The sequence below is a fragment of the Hemicordylus capensis genome, chromosome 3, assembly GCF_027244095.1.
Source record: "Hemicordylus capensis ecotype Gifberg chromosome 3, rHemCap1.1.pri, whole genome shotgun sequence".
In the NCBI taxonomy this organism is placed as follows: domain Eukaryota; kingdom Metazoa; phylum Chordata; class Lepidosauria; order Squamata; family Cordylidae; genus Hemicordylus; species Hemicordylus capensis.
The window spans coordinates 214,220,491-214,244,440 of NC_069659.1; the positions used below are offsets into that span (position 1 = coordinate 214,220,491).

General features: G+C 43.9%; 1 long non-coding RNA gene across 1 annotated transcript in view; it reads right to left on the reverse strand.

Moving 5' to 3' along the window:
• Positions 1 to 16,336: 16,336 nt before the first annotated feature.
• Positions 16,337 to 23,950, reverse strand: part of LOC128350740 (uncharacterized) — a 118,587-nt gene continuing 110,973 nt past the window's right edge. The window contains exon 3 of the long non-coding RNA XR_008319432.1: positions 16,337 to 18,514. This is a non-coding gene — a long non-coding RNA (uncharacterized LOC128350740). The remainder of the gene's footprint in view (positions 18,515 to 23,950) is intronic.

A 23,950-nucleotide genomic window follows, 5' to 3' on the forward strand; every position in this document is an offset into this window, starting at 1 on the left:
GGAAGTAGAGCTTCATACTGCTCCAGTGATGGCTAGGGAAATGTGTGAGATGCAGCAGGATGTGTGCACAGAGAGTGCAAGGAAGGGAAACACTACCCCTCCCTATGCACACTTCCTGCCGTGTCCCACATGCAGGGCCACCCATAGGGCAGGGAGACCGGTGTGGTGTAGTGGTTAGAGTGCTGGACTAGGACCAGGAAGACCCAAGTTCAAATCCTCATCCAGCCATGAGACTTGCTGGGTGGGCTCTGCCAGTCACTTCTCTCTCAGCCTAACCTACTTCACAGGATTGTTGTAAGGAGAAACCTAAGTATGTAGTACACCGACCGCTCTGGGCTGCGTGGAGGAAGATGGGATATGAAATGTAAACATAAATAAATAAATAAATTGCCCCAAGCCCCTCACTGGCACAGGCTGGGCACACTGCAGTGCAGCCTGCCCTCCTCTCTCCCCCAGTCCCAAGCACTTATCTTTCCCCGCAGCCCAGCCGGAGCCAATCTTTTGTGTCTGTGTGCAGCTTGAAAGGCTCCCAGGCAAGCTGCTAGAGCTCTATCTCTTCGGCCTCTCAGCTGTTTGGCGTGTGGGCCGGGCTTCTAGAAAGGCCTCCATACAGGCCTCTCTGAAGCCTGAAGCTCAGGAAATTAACAGTCAAGCAAGCAGGCAGGCAGGCAGGCAGAGAGTGTCCGGCACCAGAGCCCTCTGCAGACCCTCTGCGCAGCCCAGCCAGCCCAGCCCAGCTTAGCCTTAGTAATGGAGGTATGAAGTGATTTCCTTTTTGTGGTTATCCCCACCCCCACCACGCCTGCTTGAATATTAAGGGATTGGCTTGCCATAGGTATTGAGCAGAGATGTAGGGCAGGGTGGGAAGGATATGTATCTTTAAATTGAAGTGGATTGGACAAATTGTTGGCACTTTTTAAAAAGAGAGATTGAGAGAGAGAGAGAGAGCGCTACTACCTTTGCAGAGCTCTAAACGGGTGGTGTGGATGTTTCAGCTTCACATGCACTGAAGCACAGGCCTAATTACCAATCTTCCAGGACTGGCCTGGAGTCTCCAGGAATCTACATATCCTATCTCTCTACATATCTTGGATATTTTAATGGCTTGATATTGTGAAAAATATTGGAAGTGCGGGGAATCTCCAGGAATAGATTCAGTCAGAGTTGGCAACCCTGGATGTTTCTTGGTCATGAGAAAGTGTGATGGAACTTCCACAAATAAATAGAGATACAGTAATCCCTTGCCGAATGCTAGGGTTCTGTTCTGGCAAAACCTCACCATTGGCAAATTCGTGGTTGGTGAGGCATTAGTGTCTATGGGAAACAGGGGGTGAGGAGAGCCATGACCACAAAAAGACCTAAAAATAAAGGGGGGAAAATACAAAACTTTTTTGCTCAAAATCACACAAAAATCCTGTAAAACTGCCAAGAGTCACCAAGAAGAATGAGCAGATTGAAAATCCATATCATTCGAAGGCATTTTAAATTGGCAAGGGACAGCAAGTTCAGCAAGGGTTAGCAAGGGCCACCAAGAGGAATGAGCAGATCAAACCTCTGAACCCGCCCAAATAGCCCAAACTCCTCCAAAATCACTTTAAAAAACCCTTCATCAAACACGGATACTCAGGTCACAGTTGGCAAGACCTGTCACTATTTCCCATTCGCATATACTAAAAACTGCAGTTGGTAAATCTGTGGTTGGCAAGGGATGATTGTATGGCAGATATAGGGCTGAGATTGACAAGTCCACCTTGTGAGTATGGCCGAGGTGATATTTTAACCAGGGATTTCCCAGTTCACAATGCAGTCTCTGAGCTCCTACACTTACAAAACAGATGGAATCACTAGTTGGTCCAACCAAGTACAGGTGGATCTCATTAATCGCGGTACTGCTATTTGTGGTTATGCGGCCGGAGAATAGGCACCCGACCTTGATATCTGCAGATATCAAGCATTAAATCCTGCATAGCCACAGTACCTAAGTGGCTGGAAATGCTCTCTGAGGTCATTTCTGCCCACCATTTTGTTTAAAGGAGCCATTTTGTGGCTCTTCCTTTAGAAAAAAAGATCCCCCATGATTTTTCATAGGAAATTGGCCCAATTGGTGGTTGGGGGCGGGGCATTGCTGGAAAGCAAGAGACCTGTGGAGCACAGTACAGCACTTTATTTCTTTTATTGCTGACATTTTCTGACCTTTTTTTTTTTTTTTTGGCCCTGCAGGAACCTAACCCCTCAGTTCCCATTTGCTCCATGACTTGTTATCTACAGAAATTGGTTGGAACGAAACCCCTGCAAATAACAAGGTCCACTTGTATAGCACATTCATCTATTCTTTTGTCAAAAGAATATTTCAAAACACATATCTTAAACACTATTGTGAAAAAATGTGGAATCCAGAGGAAAGGGGAAGGAAACGGTTCTTGACAGATCTCTCTACTACTAAAATATCATACCTTTACTTGCTTCTAAAAATTTGAATAGATCTGAAGGAAAAACTGGGTAGCTCTATTAGATTACATACTGTGGTAATTCTATTTACCATTATAGGGAGTCATAAAATGGGGTAAATTACCATTGTCTGTAATCTCTTTGATAGAGACATATTCTACAATTAACCACTACTGTATCTCTTTTCTGCCTGTAAGCAGAAAGCATCCAGATAACATGTGATAGGAGTGGATATGGGGTGAAGGGGGTGGGGTGGGAAGACATAGAGAGAATGGATCAATTTTAATTGAAAATTCTAGTCGTTTTGCTGTTGCGAGACATAAAAGACAATGCCAGGCTCTGAAAGACTCATTTCAAATAACTGAAGACCATAAAACAGTAGAAAAGGTTTTACTCTTTAAGCTGTGAAGTCAAACACCTTTGTGAACTTGGAACTATCAAAGGAAACCCAGACACAATCCTTTAGTTCCAGTAATTAAAGACTAGGAAAGGTAACACTTCAGACGGAGGTAAAGTCTAAAGCAAGCCAATATTTTTGAACACTTGTGCATTATTCATGGATTTCTTTTTTCAATGGGCAGAAATATCATAATCCCCTTAGGTCCCTCTAATATCAGACTTGGGTGGCCCAGTGCCTATCAAATCTGGAAGTTAAAATGAGCCACCCAGAAATAAAGCAGTGATTTCTGTATAGCTGGGGGCAACCCAGTTAACTCTACTAGTTTGGTTTTCTTAAAAAACCAATAAGGATCTATGCTAAATGACTTCTTGGACTTACAGAATGTTGAGAGCTCTGAGGCACAGAATATTGACAGTGTCAGTTGGAGAAAGGGGGGAAATGAAGGGTAGAAATTGGTTTGCTCCTTTAACACTATCCTGGAGAGGGGATTGGAGTCAAGGAGATGTATGCTTATGAGGCTTAAAAATATTATACTAAGTGAGTTTCAGAAGTAGGAAAAAGACATATTAATTCCTTTTCCATTTTCCAGATATTCTTCCTTACATGCTATATAGCAATATAGTGTTGTATACCAAAGTAGGAGAAAGTTCCAGGAGGATAGGAAAGTTAACTGTCCCCCCTTTTCCCTCCTGAAAACTTGCTCTCTCTACAAGCCCAAACAGTGGAACAAGGCTCTTGATCCAGACTGTTTGAAACTAATTCTCTGAATTCCATCACAAATGAATACCATCTAGAAAGAGGGTGGGGCTATTGAGATGAGAGAGCATTCTAAGATTAGATATTGTTTCAAATGGCTTGGAAGGCCAAGGAACATTTTCCTAGGCTGTATCATTTCAGGCTGCTGCTATGGGTACTGCAGAGTTGGCATATGATATGTTTGTTTGTTTGTTTGTTTGTTATTTCTCTTTGTAAACCGCCCTGAGCCATTTTTGGAAGGGCGGTATAGAAATCGAATTAATAATAATAATAATATGATATAACCACAAACGAGGCTTGATGAAAGCTGAAATCAGAAGTGATGTGCACGTTATGGGCTGAGCTGGCCCCTCTCGCTTCAAATCTTGTGGAAGGGAGCTGAGAGTTGACTCTTGTACCAAGATGCCCCAGCAATGGGAAGGAGATGATGGGTGGAGAAAGATTACAGGGACTGATTACATTATTAACTGCCTTGTTCCGTGCTGAAGATGAAGAGAAGCAGCCAGCCACGATTGCTACTCATAAACATAGACATTTAAGAAACCTAGACTGGCAATTCCATTATCTGGATATAAGATTCCTTTCTTTTGATGCTGTTTTCTTTCTACTCCAGACCAGAAGTGACAGCTGCCCAGGGGCAATGGGAGAGGGAATCAGGATTTTAGTATAACAGCATAACTTTCTAACCTGGATTTTAGTTCATGTAAGGGGAGGGATTGGAAGCCTGTAATACAGTTCATTGTTATACCCATATCAAAGTAAGTGTGTGTATGTGTAGGCTGAGAGACAGTAAAGTGTGCCATTGAGTCGGTGTTGACTCCTGGCGACTAGGGATGTGTGAACCAGTTTGGGGGTTCAGGGGTTCAGTTTCGAGATTCAGTGGTTCGGGGTTGAACGAGCTCCCCCCACCCCCCGGTTCAGTCTGGACCCGGACCGAACCCCCCCCCCGAAGTTCGGGGCCTTCGCAATCTTTAAATTCTTTTTATTTCATTTTTTATTTCTTAAAACCTTTTTGCTCCCCTCAGGGGAGTTCCTGGAGGTGGCGGGGGGGTCATGCAGAGGCCATGTGCTCAGGCACCCAGCCCCCAACATGGCCACCGGGCCGCTGAGTGAAGGCCGAAAACCGGCCGAAGAGCACCCGAACCAGGCGAGGGGGTGATTTAGAAGGCTGGCGGGGCGGGACATCTGTGGAGCCCCACCACCACCTCCAGGAACTCTCCCAAGGGGAGTAAAAGGTTAAAAAAATTTTTTTTTTAAATTTAAAGATCGTGAACCCCCCTAATCGAACCCCACCCCCGTTCTAAGGGGTGCCGGACCAAACTGACCCAGTTGAGGCTGATCCAGCCTTGAACCGAACCAGGCCAGCTGGTTCTGTGCACATCCCTACTGGCGACCACAGAGCCTTGTGGTTATCTTTGGTAGAATACCGGAGGGGTTTACCATTGCCATCTCCCGCGCAGTGTGAGATGATGCCTTTCAGTATCTTCCTATATCACTGCTGCCCGATAGAGGTGTTTCCCATAGTCTGGGAAATATACCAGTGGGGATTCGAAACGGCAACCTCATGGTCAAGTCATTTCCCCACTGTGCCATTAGGTGGCTTCTGAGAAACAGCAGTGTATGATAATCCTGCAGTTTAATCCAGTTGTTTCCATTAAGGAAATGCAGCATTGCACATAGGGCAGAGTAGGAAAAGGTCCCCCCACTGTACATGGTGAATCCCATTTGTACAAATTCATAGCCCCATTTGTACATGGTGAATTAGAGTATTCCAGCAATTCTGGTGTGAGTGTGAGATGGAGAAATTATTTTTCTTAAGGCAATGTATGATCTGTGAGGAGCTGCTACCAAGAACACTTTTTGCTGCCTACAGATGGAGCAAAATCCTAGAATGAAGGGTTGGAGGGAGCCCTGAAGGCCATCTAGCCCCTAGCACTGTAGCTGGGGATGATGAGAGTTGTAGTCCAGCAGCAGTTGGAAAGCCTCAGGTTGGCCACCCCTTATCTAGCCCAGTCTCTGCTTGAAGACCTTCAGGGAGAACCCAACATCCTCCTTGGTAATTGGTTCCATTGCTGATCTGCTCTTGTAATTAAGACGTTCTGGCTAGTGGGTGGGTCCAATTAGGAATAGACCAATGAAACCGATTACACCACCACCACCCCAGAAGGACTTGTTAACTCTTTCCTTACAAGCCATTTTTGCTATTAAATTCACTCCTCCACCTGCTTTCCCATTTGTAGGTAAGAAAATTGTCCTTTGCAGGAGCCCCTGTTTCCTCCCCGCTCCCAATGGTTGGGAAATCAGCTTGTGGGTATTATGGTGACAAAAATGGTACAGAAGGAAGAACTAAATTGCCCCCTCCCCAACACATACCTGGGAGTTAGTTTTTTAAAATGTTCTGCAACATGAAGCAGCCCTTTCTCCTAGTGATAAAATTGTGATGGGGTTCACGCAATGCATGTCTTGTCCATGTGAGCATACCCAGCATTTTATGGCATTGACCATTCACAATTGAACATAATACGTGGATCAGACAATTGTGAATTGGACAGCGACAGGGTCCCTGATTGCAATGATGTAGGTGGCAGGAGGAATTTCTCAGCAATCACAGAAGTGACTGCCGAACAGATTATCCTTGATTGCTGGTCTCACATGATATATTTGTCAGTGAAGGTGTGTATCTGGGAGAAACTGAGGCTGCTTTCTTTGGCAAAAATTTTATTGTATGAATCTGTGGTATATCAAATCCAATTATTCTAGCTTAACTGGACGGGGTACAAATATTTTAAATAAGTAAACTAATTGGTTTGTGGATCTAGATGGAGGCGAGGGCTCTTGCAAAGATTTGTACGCTTAACATAGTTGTAAATATGGGGATGGTACAGCTCACATTTTTTCTCAGGGGCAGCTTCTTCATTGAAGCAAGATGAGGCGATGGCCTCAGGAAATGCACCATAGTGCAGTGTGCAGGCACCCCACCCTTTACTGCAGGCATTGCCCTCCTGTCTTGTCAACTATACCCACTGCATTCTCTCCCCCTCAGGCCCCACCAGGTGCCAGTCTTCTTCTTGCCCCACCCTCCTCAACGTGAATGGGGACACTAAGTTCAGCATGCAGGGCCTTAACTGCAATAGGCTTCTGGGTGAGAATCCATTCCCAGACCAAGCAAGCCATCCAGCTAGATCCAGGAGCAGTTTGAGTCTCCCTGGCAACTGGTTGAGCTTTCGTAGGAGATGAAACCCTGAAGAAGAAAAAGGTGGGGGGAAGCACTGTAAAGTAGCCCTAGATCCTTTGGAAGAAAAGAAAAGAAAACATGCCATGGATTTCCATGCCTGCATTAGAGGAGTGACAGGAAAATAATAAGGGAAATTAGTCTTTCAACACATTGGAAAGGTTTTGTGTGTGTGTTTCTAATAGTCCCTGGCAGCATCTCCAGGTAGGGCTGGGAAGAACCCCTGTCTAAACTGCTAGAGAGCTCCAGCAGGTGAGTGCAAGTAATATTAAGCTAGATGGTCTGTACCCAGTATGTCTGATCTGCACCCAGTCTGTACCAATCGTCTGGCTCAGTATAAGGCAGCTTCATATGCTTATTTGTTTGTTAGTCTATAGAAAGCTTTGATTATGTTATTGATATACTTACAAGACTGCAGTGCTGCAACTCCCCTTGTCTCCCATAAGAATTAGACTGTGTAAGTTCTGAATGATCAGTCTTTGGAATAAATATTTGCCAGAGAGCAGGAGTTTGTGGCACCCTGGAGCAGGAGCTAGATGGCTCAGAGAAGGGGTGTGCAGAACTCATTTGAATTGAATCCAGTTTGAGCTCAAACTGGACCAGCCCCCCCACCCCCAAATGGGGCAAGTCTGAGTTCGAACTGGGCCTGGTTTGGATCAAACCAGTTTGGCCTGGTTCGACTGGTTTGGGATGCTTGTAAAGGGGAATCTGATAAGGATTCCCGTTTACAAGCAAAGGGGGATTCCTAGCAACTAAAGGGGGGTTGAAAGGGATGGGTGGGAGATCACCATACATGCTGTGGCAGTGGGCTGGCGGCAGTGCCTCTAGGCCCCACCTGCCATTCCCACATCAGCATGGACTGCTGAGGCCCAGGTTCAGACCTCTGTTGGTTCATGCTGATGGGGAGAACACCAATAGGGCTTAGAGGAGCCACCACTTAGGAGCCGCCACTGCCACCATGCTGCCTTATGTAAGGTGACCTCCCACCCACCCCCATGCATGCCCTTTTCAACCCCCTTTTAGTTGCTAGGGATCCCCCTTTGCTTGTAAATGGGAATCCTTACCGGAATCCCCTTTATAAGCATCACATACTGGGTCAATCCATGCCAAACTAGTTAAACCCAGTTTGAGTGCACAAAACAAACTGCCAGCAGGTTATAACGATCTGGTTTGCAATCTGGTGGTTTGATTTAAAATAATTTTGAATTGGAACTGAACCACCCAGAATGGTTCCATGCACACCTCTAGCTGAGAGGCTTGGCTCTGCACAGCTGCTCCTCTTTCAACCCCTTGTTTGCTGCCTGCTCCCCATCTCATTGTACTAGGGGCAGTGCAAGGACTGCCTATGTCATAAAGTTACATTATGTCATAAAGGAACATTATGTCATACTTTGGACTTGACTTCTGAAATCCTTGGCAAAAGGTTTGGTGGCCACTATTATAAGCAGCACCCCTAATAAAAGATAGGGATGTGCAAACAGGTTTGAAGGTTCAGGGTTTAGCCAAACCCCCTCCCCCCGTTCAGCTTGACCTCAAACCGAAACTCCCCCCTCCCCATTTGGGGGTTAGATGAGCATTTTAAAAAAAAAAACTTACCCCCTTCGGGGGCTTCTCCAAGGTGGCTGGGGGTCCGCGGAGGTTCCCCTCCCCCCGCTTCCTCAGGAGTTAAAACTTGCCTGGTTTGGGCATCTTCGGCCTTTCCCAAGCCTATTCCCTGGCATGGTGGCCAATTTGGAGGCCACCATGCCTGTGCAGTAGGTCCGTGCATGGCCTGGGTCATGACCCAACCATGCAGGGTCCCACTGCGCAGGTGCAGCGGCCTCCCAAATGGCCGCTGTGCAAGGGAATAGGCCGGAAAGGGCCAAAGGTGCCTGAACTGGGCAGGTTTTAACTCCCCAGGAGGCCAGCAGGGGAGGGGGAACCTCCACTGACCCCACCCACGCTACCTTGGAGAAGCCCTCAGAGGGAGTAAGGTGTTTTTTAAAAATAAAAATCAAATTAATTGCTTGTCAAACCCCCCCAGACCGGACCGAATCGGCAGGGTTCGAAAGGGGCCAAAACTGAACCAGGCCAGGTGGTTTTGTGCACATCCCTAATAAAGGATGACTAATAAAGACATATTTGGCAAATACTTAACAGTCCTTAAGTGCCAGTCTCTGCAACATCTGTCCATAATTTAATGTGATGAGTTTTTCCCCTTTAATTTCCAGTAATGTCCTTCTATATTTCATCAAATCAGATTTACCCACTAATTTATTTCATTTCTGTTGCACCCGTCCTCCAAGATGCTCAGGGCAGCATACATGATTTTTCCTTCTCATTTTATCCTCACAACAGTTCTATCGAGTAGCATAGGCTGAGAGAGAGTGGCCCTGGGTAAGTAAGTTTATTGTTGTAACCACAGGTCGTAACATACATATTAAAGCATTATAAAACAACATAAAACATAATAGCTAATACATCATGCTTCAAGAAAAAGACAACATAAAAAAGACAACTGTAAAAAACATAACTAGCTAAACAGCACGCATGAGAATTAAGAGAGATATAATCCTAAATACCTAACTATAGTTACAGCTCTGATGGGTAAAACTCGAATAAGAGAGCTAATCCTGGAACTACAACTTAGCCAGGTGTGTAGCAGGGCTAGCAGATACAGTTCTCTAACTAATTTAAAAGACAATAAAGCAAAATTGGCCACTTGATAACTAACATAAGGAAACACATCCACCAGCAATTAATTAACACATTCTGTTTCAGAATCCATCAATTTATCAGTAACAGTGGCCCTCATTTTGCCCTGCCGCTGCAGCCCTGCCGTGCACATGGCTTGCATGCACAAGTGACACCCCATGCTTGTGATGTCATGTGCAAATGGGGTGTGTCCAGGGCTCAGAAATGCTCAGAGTGAGCTCTCCATTCTGGAGCTCATTTCCAGCCAGCATTTGCTGGTTGGCTGCATTATTTCTTTCTTCTCCCTCCAGTGAGGAAGAAAAAGGGAAATAATGCAGACAGACAGCAAAGACTGGCTGTAAACCAGCTCTGGAGAGCTTGCACAGAATCATCAGAGCCCGGATGCACCCCTTTTGCATGTGATATCATGTGCAAATAGGGCATGCCCAGGATCCAGAGAGCTCCCAACGAGCTCTCCTGAGCTTAATTCCAGCCAGCGTTTACTGGCTGCCTGCATTATTTCAATTTCTCTCTCGCGCTGGAGGCACAAGAAGGGAAATAATGCAGCCAGCCAGCAAATGCTGGCTGGAAATAAGCTCCAGAGGGCTGAGGTGGGCCCTCTGGCTATCAGGCCATACCCACGTGCACATGACATCATGGGCACGGGGCATCTCATGTGGCCCTTTTGGGGGGGCGGCCTGGGTTCTTTGAGCCCTACCGCTCAATGGTGGTTCCACCCCTGATCATTAATCTGAAGCAGTGTTTTTTCTCTTATTGTTCCATAAAAGGAGCAGTGTAGGATGTAATGTTTAATGCCCTCCACTTGCCCTGACCACAGGGGCAGAGGCACTGTTCCATGGGAACTTTGTGATATCTACCCTCAAGATATGCCGAGGACATGGTGTGAAAGCGTAAACTGGTAAATGCCTTCCTTAGTGGTGAGCGGGTGATGTTGAATAGGTACTGCAGTGTGGCTCTGTTTTTCTTGAAGTGAGGATACCAGGACTGGGAGGAGCTAAGATGGCGTCGTGAAGCTGCCTTTGTTCACCAGCTCTGCAGATAGACTGAGTATTAACTTTTATTATGCTCCTATCTTAGTCATACTGGATATATTCTGTTCTGAGTTGTTCTTAATAGTTTTTTACTTCATTCTATTTTCTTTTATTTTTCTTTTTCTTTCTTTTCTTTTCTTTCTTTTTTTTTTTTTTTTTTGTTATTTGGCTCTTCTGAGTGTTCCTGACGATTTGGAGGGCACGTTTAACTAGCTGGGCAACTCTGGGCCAGTCACTTCTCTCTCAGCCTAACCTACTTCATAGGGTTGTTGTGAAAGAGAAACTCAAGTATGTAGTACACCGCTCTGGGCTCCTTGGAGGAAGAGCGGGATATAAATGTAATAATAATAATAATAATAATTTCATTAGGACAAGAAAGAAGTGCAACAGAAACCCTCCTTGGGACTACTGTAGAGAAGATTGTTTGGTTTTGAAGGCTTCTAATCAACCCTTCTCAAAGCAGACTAAGATTGATTCTTTCATGATGAAGCGGAGGAATGTAAGTGCTGTTACAACAAACTTATTAGACTCCTCGGGTAATGATATACACTTGAACACCTCCCTTAAGGCTATTGAGATGCAAGAGGGTATTACTAGAGCTACTGAAATTCCTTCAGTGGCCTCCTTGACCCAAGCCTCCGACTCACTGGAGAGTCTAGTAAATTCTCTTAAAGACTCTTGGGTTAAATCACCTTTGGTCACTCAATTAATTTCAGACCCCTATCTCAAACTGTCTGTTTTGACATCAGAGACTTTAATTTGTTTGTTTCAGCGTCTTTCATCTATCTCTGCTAAACTAGACGAGGTTAAATCCTTACTAAATAATGTTTGCAAAATGCAAACTAAGATAGAAGTGAGGATACCATAGGGAGAACTTTTAATTTTGGACCAAACCAGCATCTCAGCTTGCATCCTGCTCAAGGAGCTAAATCATGGATTTTTCCCTTACCCCAGCACTCAATTCCTCTAGTGAAGACAGAGAGTACATTTGCAGAATATGGGATAGAATATCTGCCCACTGATTCCCCTCTTGGTAGTGCCAATAGCATGATTTAACTGGATGGTCTTCTGGAAGGTTGTCAAGTTTCTTTAAAATATTTTAGCTGTACCAGATGGACTCTACAGAGATTGAGGACAGCCCTGCCTCCATTCTTAGATGTGAAGCAGGGGTGCCTGGGGAAAGGCCCAGAACTTTCCTCAGGAAATTATTTTGAACTATTTCTAATTTCTCACTCACTTGCACATTCCATCCCCAAATCTCTTCCTCATATAAAAGCTGCAGAATTACTTTGCCCTGAATATTTTGAGTGGAAGAACTATTAATTGACCTCCCTACCACCACCATTGAAGAAGAATTTTTAAATGATCCCCACTGTACGTTGTGCATTTAATAGGGCTGTAATAAGATGGACTGACCCAGATAAAGATTTCTGAAAGGAGACACCCAAATATTTAAAGGAGAAGCATTGTTCTATTTGCTGAGTGTTAATCGTCTATCTGTGATTCTACTGGTACAAAAAACTACCACTTTGATTTTATTGTAGTTGATCCTCAGTTTCTCTTTGCAATAATCAGCCAATCTGACCGGCATTCTTCTAAGCCCAATCTCAACTCAAGCTATAAGTGCCATATCATCCTCTATAATAAAGAGCTTGACTGTGCACCCGTGTCCCTGCCCGTGTCTTTCTTGGCTAGAGCGCATGCAGAGTGCATGCCCAGAACGTCCGAGAAAGATACGGCCGCAGGGACATGGCGGCCATGTTGAGGGAGCAGTGGGCCAAGAAGGAACTATGGGGAGGGAGAAGCTGGGATCGGGGAGGGCAGAGGCAGCGGGTACGGCCGAGCGGCCGCGAGACTGGGCCCACTGGCGGCGGGGGAACTGAGCCCGCTGGCGGCAGTGGCCACTGCAGGGCGACTGGGGCCAATGGCGGCGGCGGTGGGGAGAGGACTGGGCCTGGCCCTCTGGCGGCGGACTGGGCCCACTGGCGGCAGCAGCCACACTCGGCCCTGCCAGAGACGGAGGGAACGGGAGGCGAAGCCGGGCGGGGGAAAGAGGACCAGTGGGGTGACGATGGGCAGCGGTGTGGGAGGAGGAAGTGGGCGGCGGGGAGAGAGGGAACCCACCACGGCCGGCCATGGAGGTCCGGGAGCAGGCAACGGCCGGAGGAGCTAAAAGCGCGCCTGAAAGGAGGAAGCACAGCAGGCAGACTGACGATGAAGCGGGCGGCTCCGAGAGAGAGCTACTCCTGGGTGGGCTCCTCCTCCTTCTAGCGCCGACCACAGAGAGGAGAAAAACGGCGGGCGCAGAACGGACTACGGAGAAAGCAGAGACGGCAGCAGGGGGATCGGGAGGGATCGGGAGGACTGAGGGAGGAAGGCAAAGACAGAGAGAGAGAGAGAGAGAGAGAGAGAGAAGTGAGGGAGGGAGACAGGACAATAGAAAGAAGGAAGGAGAGAAAAGAGAGAGAAGGGAGGGGAAAGGACAAAAGAAACAAGGAGGGAGGGAGGAAAAGAAAGAAAGAGAGAAGTAATGAAAGAAGGAAGAAGAAAGAAAAAGGAGAGAGGAGTGAGGGAGAAGGACAAAAAAAAAAAAAAAAACAGAAGGGAGGGAGGAGCAGCTAGCCCCAAAGAGCAAGCCCGTTAAAGAAAGAAAAGAGGAAAAGAGAAAGAAAACAGAAAGATGGGAGTGAGAAGAGGTGGAAGAAAGGAAGGAAAGTAGAGAGAGGGAGAGGGAGAGAGAAGAAAGTAAGGAAAGGAAAGAGTGGAAGAGGGAGAGAAAAGGAAGGAATGAAAGAGAGAGAGAGGAAAAAGAAAAAAAAGGAAGGAAAGGAGAGCGAGAGAGAGGGAGAAGGAATACAGGAAACAAAAGAAAAAAGGTACTAGCGCCCGTTATTTTAATGGGCTTAAAAATACTAGTCAGTATATATTAAGATCAAGACTTTGCACCTATTAAGTCAGGGAGAGAAAACTTTCTGAGACTCCATGGCCTGTACTATATCATATAGCAAGCGCACATGGTGGTGGTGGTGGGCAGGCACAGTGGCCGCCATGCGCACTGCCACCAGGAGCCGAGTGCACAGGCAGTCTGTAAGGCTGCCCGCCGCTCGCTGGCACAACAGGGCCCCTCCAAACGCGGTCTACCACCCCAGTCACCCCGCCCTAAGATCGGGCCTTCTTGTCTCACTCTTACCCTGGCCGTGAGATTAGAGTGCAGTTCAATCAGTAACCTGAGAAGCCTTCTTTTAATGTCAGTCCTCTTAAGCTTTCCCCACAATCTAGATCTATCAATAGAGTCAAAAGCTGATGAAAAGTTAGTAAACACAACACAAAGGTGTTAGCATATTTCTGGATCAAGGAGCTTTTACACACAGGGCTTTCAGCTCTTGGAGAATGAAGCCACTTTGAAAAAGTCTCGCAGCATTAGGGAAGCAGCCCCTCCCCTCTCTTCTCCAAGTTTTCTTTTGTGTATGTTCACACAGCTTGCTTCTGGGTTTTCCTTGTGTCCAATGGCTTCCTAAAGGAGGTGGGACACCATCTCTGACATTCCTTTCACAGGTTCATTATTTTGGCATAACATAATAGATCAGAGAGCGACCATCTGCATTTGTTCATGACCTTTTCTGTACAGGTGAAACTTGGAAAATTAGAATATCGTGCAAAAGTCCATTAATTTCAGTAATGCAAATTACAAGGTGAAACTGATATATGAGACAGACGCATTACATGCAAAGCGAGATAAGTCAAGCCTTAATTTGGTATAATTGTGATGATCATGGCGTACAGCTCATGAAAACCCCAAATCCACAATCTCAGAAAATTAGAATATTACATGGAACCAAGAAGACAAGGATTGAAGAATAGAACAATATCGGACCTCTGAAAAGTATACCGTGTACTGTGCTTGATTGGCCAGCAAACTCGCCTGACCTGACCCCATAGAGAATCTATGGGGCATTGCCAAGAGAAGGATGAGAGACATGAGACCAAACAATGCAGAATTGCTGAAGGCTGCTAATGAAGCATCCTGGTCTTCCATAACACCTCATCAGTGCCACAGGCTGATAGCATCCATGCCATGCCGCATTGAGGCAGTAATTGCTGCAAAAGGGGCCCAAACCAAGTACTGAATACATATGCATGCTTATACTTTTCAGAGGTCTGATATTGTTCTATTCTTCAATCCTTGTCTTCTTGGTTCCATGTAATATTCTAATTTTCTGAGATTGTGGATTTGGGGTTTTCATGAGCTGTACGCCATGATCATCACAATTATAACAAATTAAGGCTTGACTTATCTCGCTTTGCATGTAATGCGTCTGTCTCATATATCAGTTTCACCTTGTAATTTGCATTACTGAAATTAATGGACTTTTGCACGATATTCTAATTTTCCAAGTTTCACCTGTATGTACTGTGTCCCCCTTTGTAACATGCTATAAATTAGAGGGACTTACTTAAGGTAAACAATGCCTTAAATGGAGTTCTGCCCTTAATAAGAAGATCACAACTGTGTTAAACTCTCAGCAGTTGCTGAAACAGAGGCAACTTGCAGTACTATCCAGCTCAGACATTTATATTTTTTCTGAAATTATTTCTATAATGAACCCCATTTGACCACAGCAGATCAAATTCAGAGGGGCCATACAAGGAAGGGCTGGTTTGACCAGGAATGCAGGCTTAAGAGACAAACCTTGTGACGACTCCAGACCAGAGTTAGGGTGGAAAGATCTGATCCCTCGATTCAATAATTAATACAGTTCTGCTCTCAATACAAGCAGTCCAGGAAAATGACAGGAAGTTCTGAGAATTGGTGGCAACGGGCATTCAGTTTAATCCCATCTCATATGTACATATTCCAGCTGAGACCTGTGGTAGCACTCAGAATGAGACTGGTCCAGGGTCACCCAGTGAACTTCATGATTAAGTTGAGTTGGAATGGAGCCTAGGTCTGTTTGGTCACAGACCCATACCTTTGCCCTCTTCAGATGTTTTTTTGAAAAAGCATGGCATACTCTTGTGTGTCATCCTAAGTTGGTCTGGAAAGCCCATTCCGTGGTGCTTCACTCACTCCCCATTCACATACCACTCACAGGTGTTCATTGAAGAGGCAGCACTTCTATGAATAGTACTACTGAGTTCCTCTCTGCTGCAAAAGTGATGGCACAGCATTGAGACCCTCAATCTGGTCTGGGCATTAGCAAACGGGCCACTTGGCCAACTTCTAGCATTGGCTATGCAGATGCTGTCACATTTCACCAGCTCCGCAACTTTCCAGAAGCTGTTTACATACTGCAATACGTACAAGCTGACACCAGCATACAGCTTTGCTCATTTGTGCTTTTTTCATCTGTCAAATATTTTATTTTTAACCTGAGATCATTGTTCTCAACATTTCAATTAAAATTTGATTCCCTTTTTTAAAACCGGTCTTTATAAGCTTTGCTTTTACAATGTGTGCTCATGCTGATTACGACGATTCATTTTTAAAACAAAAACAAAAACCAGGAAGGTCATTTATGAAGGCAGACTCTAGCCCTGTTGATTACTTATGGGTCTTATTTTATATCTTTCTCTTTTTCAGGGTGCATCTTTTCTAATACTCTCCTTGGAGATGCACAAGTTGGAAAAGATTATTTCAGGAAAAGGGTCCCCCTGGCATAATTGTCTTGTAAGACAAAATAAGTCGACTCTTGCTTTTCATTAATTAATTGCCTTGATTCTCCAGCTTTTGCTATACGTCTTCCCCCCCACCCCCCCATGATAGAAGGATTTAATTCCGTGGCTCCCAGCAACATCACATCTTATTATAAGCACCTTCATTATAACAATGCATCTTAATTATACTTGAAATGCTTTGAACTTGAGAATACTGCTTTAATGAGTGTGCTACGTGCATTGTACTGCCTTCTCAGGGGTGTTTAGGAAAGATGTGAGTTCCCATTGGACACTGTGGCCTGGTTCAGATACCAACTGGGCCAGTACTCTAATTCCCATAGTGGCAGGATAGATGTGTGTCCCTCTGCTTCCCCATGCACCTAGAGACATGTGTGATGGCACTAGAGCTAAACTGAAACAGTCATTTTAATTTGCACACGATGCACTTCTTGAGCTTGTGTAACAGACTCAGGGAAGCTCCTTGATTCAACTGATCTAAAGCTTAGGTAGAGGAATCCCTTTCATGTAAACTCTTCACAGCCCCCATCCCGGGCCATGTGAGTGACAGCCCCATCATAGCCGCAGTCCTGTCTATAGCTGTATGTGGTGGGTGGTACTTGTGATGTTTTTTTGGTTAATCAATTCCTCAACCCAGGCCTGCTTTTAAATGGGGCTTTTCATTCCAGTCCTGAGGTAGAGGCAGGGCTAACAAGCCAGCAGCAGGAGCACTGAAAAGCAGTCTGCACTTGCCTCTGTGTGTGTGTGTGTGTGTGTGTGTGTGTGTGTGATACCTGTTGCTAATCTCATGTGTGGCAGCTCTTGCGAGAGACAACAAGCAAGCTGCTGGCAGGAAGAGAGGAAAGCAGCAGTGTCAGCGGACAGGTTTGCAGATGAGGCAGGAAACAAAACAGTATGGGGTGAGGAAGAAAATGGTGGGGGTGGGGGAAGAAAATGGTGATGGTGTTGGTTGGCAGGCAGGGAAGGAAATGATGATGGCAGCAGGATGGCGGTGGGCGGGGAAAGAAAATGGCGGCCGTGGTCAAACTAGAGACGCAGATGCTCTGAGCCCGGCGCAACTAGTAATATCTATTTCATTAAGCTATTCATATTTCTGATTCCACTCCACAGTGCCTTGTCCTTGCATATCACAACTCTTTCCCTTGGATTCTACAGTGTTTACAAGAAAACATTCAAAGAAACGCTAAGTTTTTGCTCAGTTGAGTCAGGCCTTCACTGAGTTAGCAAACTCAGGGTCCTTCCAGATGGCAGTTAAGAAGTGCTCTGTGAGAAGCTTTTAGCAAGATCCAAGTGCAAGTTTGTGCATCCTCCACACTCTAGTGGTGACTTCTGGTTTCCTTCCCACATGAATTCACATTGTGTTCAAACACAGAGCAAGGTCCTGACACAGTTTCTACAGCGCCAACTGCTGGCTGTCTTGCTTTCCGAGAAGAACTGATTGATTACTGCTTTTCTGAAAAATGAGGGAAAGCTGGTTCTTCTTGGAACTGGCAGGTGGCTGCAGGCATGAAACAAGCTTCTTGGATTTGTTTTTTAAATTGAATTTAAGAAATGTTTTTATTGTAGCCTGTGAGGGAAATGTTGAGGTAGATTCAGCCAAATGGAGGTAGAATGTTGCTACCTTGATATTACCATGAATAATCTTCAGAAGCAAAAATTATCTCTTCCTTTCTACCGGCTGTGTGATACACACATACACACCCAAACAGAAAAGTGGCTATGTTGCAGCCACAGCCTTCCTGTGCATATCCTGACTGGTACTGGGAAGAGTGACAGAAGAAATGTTCCTTTGACAGTGTGGAAGGCATATCATCTCTGGAATAGCTTCTTTCTCATTGCAAGGGGCCCCATACAGACTAAGAAGCAGCACCTTTAAGATCCAAATCCTATGAGGACTGATGGTCTGATGTTGTCTTCCTCTCTGTTCAAATTAATGGTTGTATACATTTTGTTTTAAGAAACCAGTAAGTAGCTTGTTCTTTGTCTTGTACATCTGACTTAGAAATGGGAGGTTTGATCTCAGAGCGCATCATTAATAGGCCAGGCTTGGCACTTGTGACTGCCTCCCTCACCCCCCATTAGGAGAACTGTCAGGGAATTTTAAGTGCAGCAAACTCACAGTTCTCACCGCAAGCTCTCTGTGAGTGCAGGGTGGGTTAATTGCCTTGAGGCATGTGACACGGAATCCCAACTTGTGGTACAGCAACTTGTCGCAAGAAATCACACGTGATATGGAGCTCCAACGCAGAGTGTCTCCATCACCCTGGTAACCATTTGCACCTGTGAATAGAGAAGTGAGTCACAGTGCTGAGATTTGGCATTCTTTTTATGGAACATTGCAAGCTATTCGTAGTCAAGCCCGTATGGAGGAGAAAATTCCCCTCCCTTTTTAGCACTGTAGATTCCTCTGGAGGAAAAATAAATATAATACAGAACTCTATCTAATTGCATAAAGAACTACATTAATGTATGAGACCAAAACCCAGTCTAACATTCTTTTTCTTGGAATACTGCCCATCTCTGCTCCCAATTTACATATCTGCAATTGTTGTTCTTTTTATTTTTATTACAATTTAGTAATAATACTAATACAGACATAAATTCTTCTTCAATGTAATATATTGACAGAGTATTGCAGTAATTCAGAAAGTTATTCAGTATTATTCCAATTATTCAGAAAAATCCAATAATTCAGAAAATCTATTTATCTACAGTAGAAAAAGTATTACTTTACCTTTCCTATGACACACTAAATCACTCAATTTATCCACTCCAACTAGTTCAAGTAATTTCAGAAACCATTTCTTCACTGATTGAAATTAAGAATACTTCCTCTTTGGCCCAAACAATTTTCACTGACACCAATATGTTGATAATCAGATATATTAACTTCAGAATCAAATTAATAGCAATAGCCTTAATTTTTACTATTGATGTTATTAATAACTTTACCAACACTGGGTCTAGAGGAACATCCTAGTTTACAGAATTTACCTTTATGGAAATGACCCTTTAAAATCTTTCTCCAGTATGTGTGTATTTCCAGGCAGACCCACAATTGTACAACATACTAACCCCTGCTAACTTGGCAAAGAGGCATCTTTCACTGTGGTGATTCTCTTTATTTAGCAGGGGGAGAGTAACTGGCACTATCCACCCCCAGCATACTACCTCCAGTGACTGTTGATGGTGTCCGTCTTATGGGTTTTTTTAAAGATTGTGAGCCCTTTGGGGACAGGGATCCTTATTATTTATTTATTATTTCTCTGTTCAAACGGCCCTGAGCCATTTTTGGAAAGGCGGTATAGAAATCAAATTATTATTATTATTATTATTATTATTATTATTATTATTATTATTAATGATAACACCCAGTGAGGCACTACCTTGGCGTGGTTGTGGGGCTTGTGTGCTCTGAGGAAGGTGAGAGCTATGCCAGAGGTCCAGCCATACTGGACAGTTCTCACCAGAGGAGCCAGAAAAAGAGTGCCTCTCCCATCAACAATATGGTGAGACGTAACTTTAATAAATCTATACCGGCTCGGTCGTCGCCCGGGTCAAAAAGGAACGCGCCAGGTGCTATAGTCCCTGGACATCTGGTGGCAAGTGGGCAACAGGACTTAGGATCTTCAGTTGAGCAACCAGGGCTGAAGACAGCAAAGTTACTGGAAGAAACGTCGCTTAACCGAAAAAAATATACGAAAAATGCCAACAAGGAAATAATGATCTGCTATTACAAGTCTAGTCCAACTAGAAGAGGTTATTTAAAAAGAATGTACCAAATTTGGAAAGAGAAGCATCCAGATACAGAAATAACAGAACAAAGGCTAGCAGACCAGAGAAGATACATAATAAGAAATAAAGTATTCACAGCAGTTGAGCTGGAAGAACTGCAAAGAGCAACACAGGCTCAAGATATGGAAGAAGAATTACCACCAACTGAAGCAGTTGCTCAGGTGCAGGTGGAGGAGGTGTTGGAAATAGAGGATGCCACTATTACTGAACTGTTTCAAAATCAAAACCAGGCAACCACCCCTTTGCCTTCACCTCAAAAACCCGAATGCCATTTAACAGAAAAGCAACAAGAACTAAAGCAAAAAATAACTGAGCACTTGAACAAAACAACCACCAGGGTTCGACTTCCAGCTCTAAAAACAGTTGCCAAAAAAACAACTTCCTCAGGCATTAAAAGATGTCAATGCTGCACTTGCAGAGATAACAACCAAGAATTTGCAAGAAACAAACCAACTAATGTACAGTGCAGCAACAATAACAACACAAGAGCTCGGATATAAGATCAATTGACCTGTAAAAAAAGAAAGCAGTACATCACCTAAATGGAAGATTAGATTAGAAAATAAAATCTCCAGGCTTAGATCAGATGCTGGTAAATTGAAAGATATGAAAGACAAGAAGCTGAAGAATGAAAACACCAAACAGTATCTGATCCAAATATACCACCTAGATTCAAGGAAAATTAGAGAAGTCCTGGAAATAATAAAGCAGCAAATAACAGTAGTGTCAAAGAAGATTAGCAGGTATGAAGCCAGAATTACACAACACAGGCAGAATCTCCAATTCCAGGCGAATCAGAGACGTTTCTACCAAAGCATAGAAGGAGAAACTGCAAGAAACCTAGAAACACCAAATAAAGAAGAAACAGTGCAATTCTGGGGGAAATTATGGGACAATCCACTAGATTATAATAAAAAAGCAGGCTGGATGAAAGAGGTCAAAAATGTAACCAACAAATGCAAGATCTAATAATAACACCAGAATTAATAAGTGAAAGAGCAAAGAAAATTAAAAATTGGACTGCGCCAGGCGACGATGAACTGCATGGCTTTTGGCTTAAACACCTAACAAGCCTTCATAAACAACTATCAAAACAGTTCAATCACATTTTGCAAGGAGGTGATATTGAACAATGGCTAACAGCTGGGAAAACTCATCTCATCATGAAAGACCCAGCAAAAGGTGCAGTCCCTAGTAATTATAGACCGATAACCTGCCTGCCAACCATGTTCAAATTATTAACTGGAATAATAGCAGATGAAGTGATGCAACACTTATTAACTAACAAACAGCTTCCAGTTGAACAGAAAGGAAATTGCCCGAACACCAGAGGCACAAAAGACCAGCTGCTGATTGACAAAATGATTTTAGAAAATTGCAAGAGAAGAAAAAACAGTCTAAGTGTTGCATGGATTGACTACGAGAAAGCCTTCGATTCATTGCCTCATACATGGATACTAAAATGTTTAGAAACAACTGGTGTCAACAAAAACATTCAAATATTTATTTTAAAAAAGCAATAAGCATGTGGAGTACACAGTTAACAATCAATGGCGAGACACTTGGACAGGTTAGCATTAGAAGAGGCATTTTCCAAGGGGACTCACTATCCCTTCTGTTGTTTGTAATCGCCATGACCCCACTTTCACAAATACTAAACAAAACAGGCCTCGGATACCAAACATCTAAAACATCAAGTCAAATCAACCATCTGCTGTACATGGACGATCTGAAGTTGTATGGAAAGTCCCAGTCAGAAATCGAATCACTGCTAAGCACTGTCCGTATATTCAGTAGCGATATAGCAATGGAGTTTGGACTAGACAAGTGTGCTGCATTAATAATGAACAGAGGAAAAATAAGAAAAACAGAAGGAATAGAACTGCCCAATGGAAGTAAGATCAAGAACCTGGAGGAGAAAAAACATTACAAATACTTGGGCATTCTCCAGGCTGATAACATTGCACACACTGAAGGTAAAAGAAAAATTGGAAGTGAATACATCAGGAGAGTTAGAAAAATCCTCAAGTCCAAACTCAATGGTGGGAACATCATACAAGCCATAAACACCTGGGCTATACCTGTTATCAGATACACTGCAGGGATAATAGACTGGACCCAGGCTGAGCTAGAGACGCTGGATCGTAAGACCAGGAAAATAATGACCATTAATCATGCTCTGCACCCCTGCAGTGATGTAGATAGGCTATACCTCCCTCGCAGCTCTGGTGGAAGAGGAATGCTGCAAGTAAAGCAAACAGTAGAGGCGGAGAAAAGAGGCCTTGAAGAATATATAAAGAACAGTGAAGAAGATGCACTTCAAATGGTCAATAATTAGAAACTATTCAACACCAATGAAAGAAAGCAGGCCTACAAGAAAGAACAAGTCAAGAACCGAGCAGAAAAATGGAAAAATAAGCCCCTGCATGGTCAATATTTGCACAATATAAGTGGAAAATCAGACATCACCAAGACCTGGCAATGGCTTAAGAATGGCAACTTGAAGAAAGAAACAGAGGGTTTAATACTGGCTGCACAAGAACACGCACTAAGAACAAATGCAATAAGAGTAAAAGTAGAAAAGTCAACAACAAACAGCAAGTGCCACCTTTGTAAAGAAGCAGATGAAACAGTGGACCACCTAATCAGCTGTTGTAAAAAGATCGCACAGACTGACTACAAACAAAGGCATGACAAGGTAGCAGGGATGATACACTGGAACATCTGCAAAAAATACAAGCTACCTGTAGCCAAACATTGGTGGGACCATAAAATTGAAAAAGTTGTCGAAAATGAAGATGTAAAAATATTATGGGACTTCCGACTACAAACAGACAAACATCTGCCACACAATACACCAGATATCACTGTAGTCGAGAAGAAAGAAAAACAAGTCAAAATAATCGACATAGCAATACCAGGGGATAGCAGAATAGAAGAAAAAGAAATAGAAACAATCACCAAATACAAAGATCTACAAATTGAAATTGAAAGGCTGTGGCAGAAAAAGACCAAAATAATCCCAGTGGTAATTGGCGCCCTAGGTGCAGTTCCAAAAGACCTTGAAGAGCACCTCAACACCATAGGGGCCACAGAAATCACCATCAGCCAATTACAAAAAGCAGCTTTACTGGGAACAGCCTATATTCTGCGACGATATCTATAACAACTGACAATAAAATTCTTGCATCCCAGGTCCTTGGGAAGGACTCGAAGTCTGGATAAAACAAACCAGTCAATCTGTCTGACTGTGTAAACAAGAAATAATAATGACCATTGCTCAGCCAAGCCAATACACTGAATGACTTGCTACTGTGTGAAGAATTGACTCTCAGAAATAAAAGGTTTTGTGAAAAATTGTTTACATTTCTGTATGATGCTGGTCTGACGCGTTTGGTGAGTTAAGCATGGCAACTGTTGCCAGGTACTTGGATTGACAGGAGGAGTTCTACAGATGTGTGCTGTAGAGTCGAAAGTTAACTGCCAAGGAAAAAGCTGGGAGAAAGGGACTGTAACTATGTATTGTGTATTTCTTGGAAATACACAATACACTGTTTTTTATTTTATTTGTGAAACAATAAATCCTCTTTATTTATAAAATATTTGGACTTTTTCTATTGGAGTAACACCCCTGCCTATAGCACTTCGCTGCTGTCAAGGGCAGTAGATATTATAGAAGATACATCGTGTCAGTAGGTTCAGGAACCATCATACTGGGCATGGTGCTTAGCCATTGCTTATCACTGTTTCTCATTCAAAAGTTGCTGTTATGTCTGGTGCCGGGCTGTTGCACATCCTTTCCCCATTATCTGCAGTTGGCTTTATTGTGCAATAAGCCACTGCTTTTGTTTTCTCTCTTGCAAATCCATAATTACTGTTCAGAAAACCTGCTCACTTATCCCCTACTACGTATATGCATTC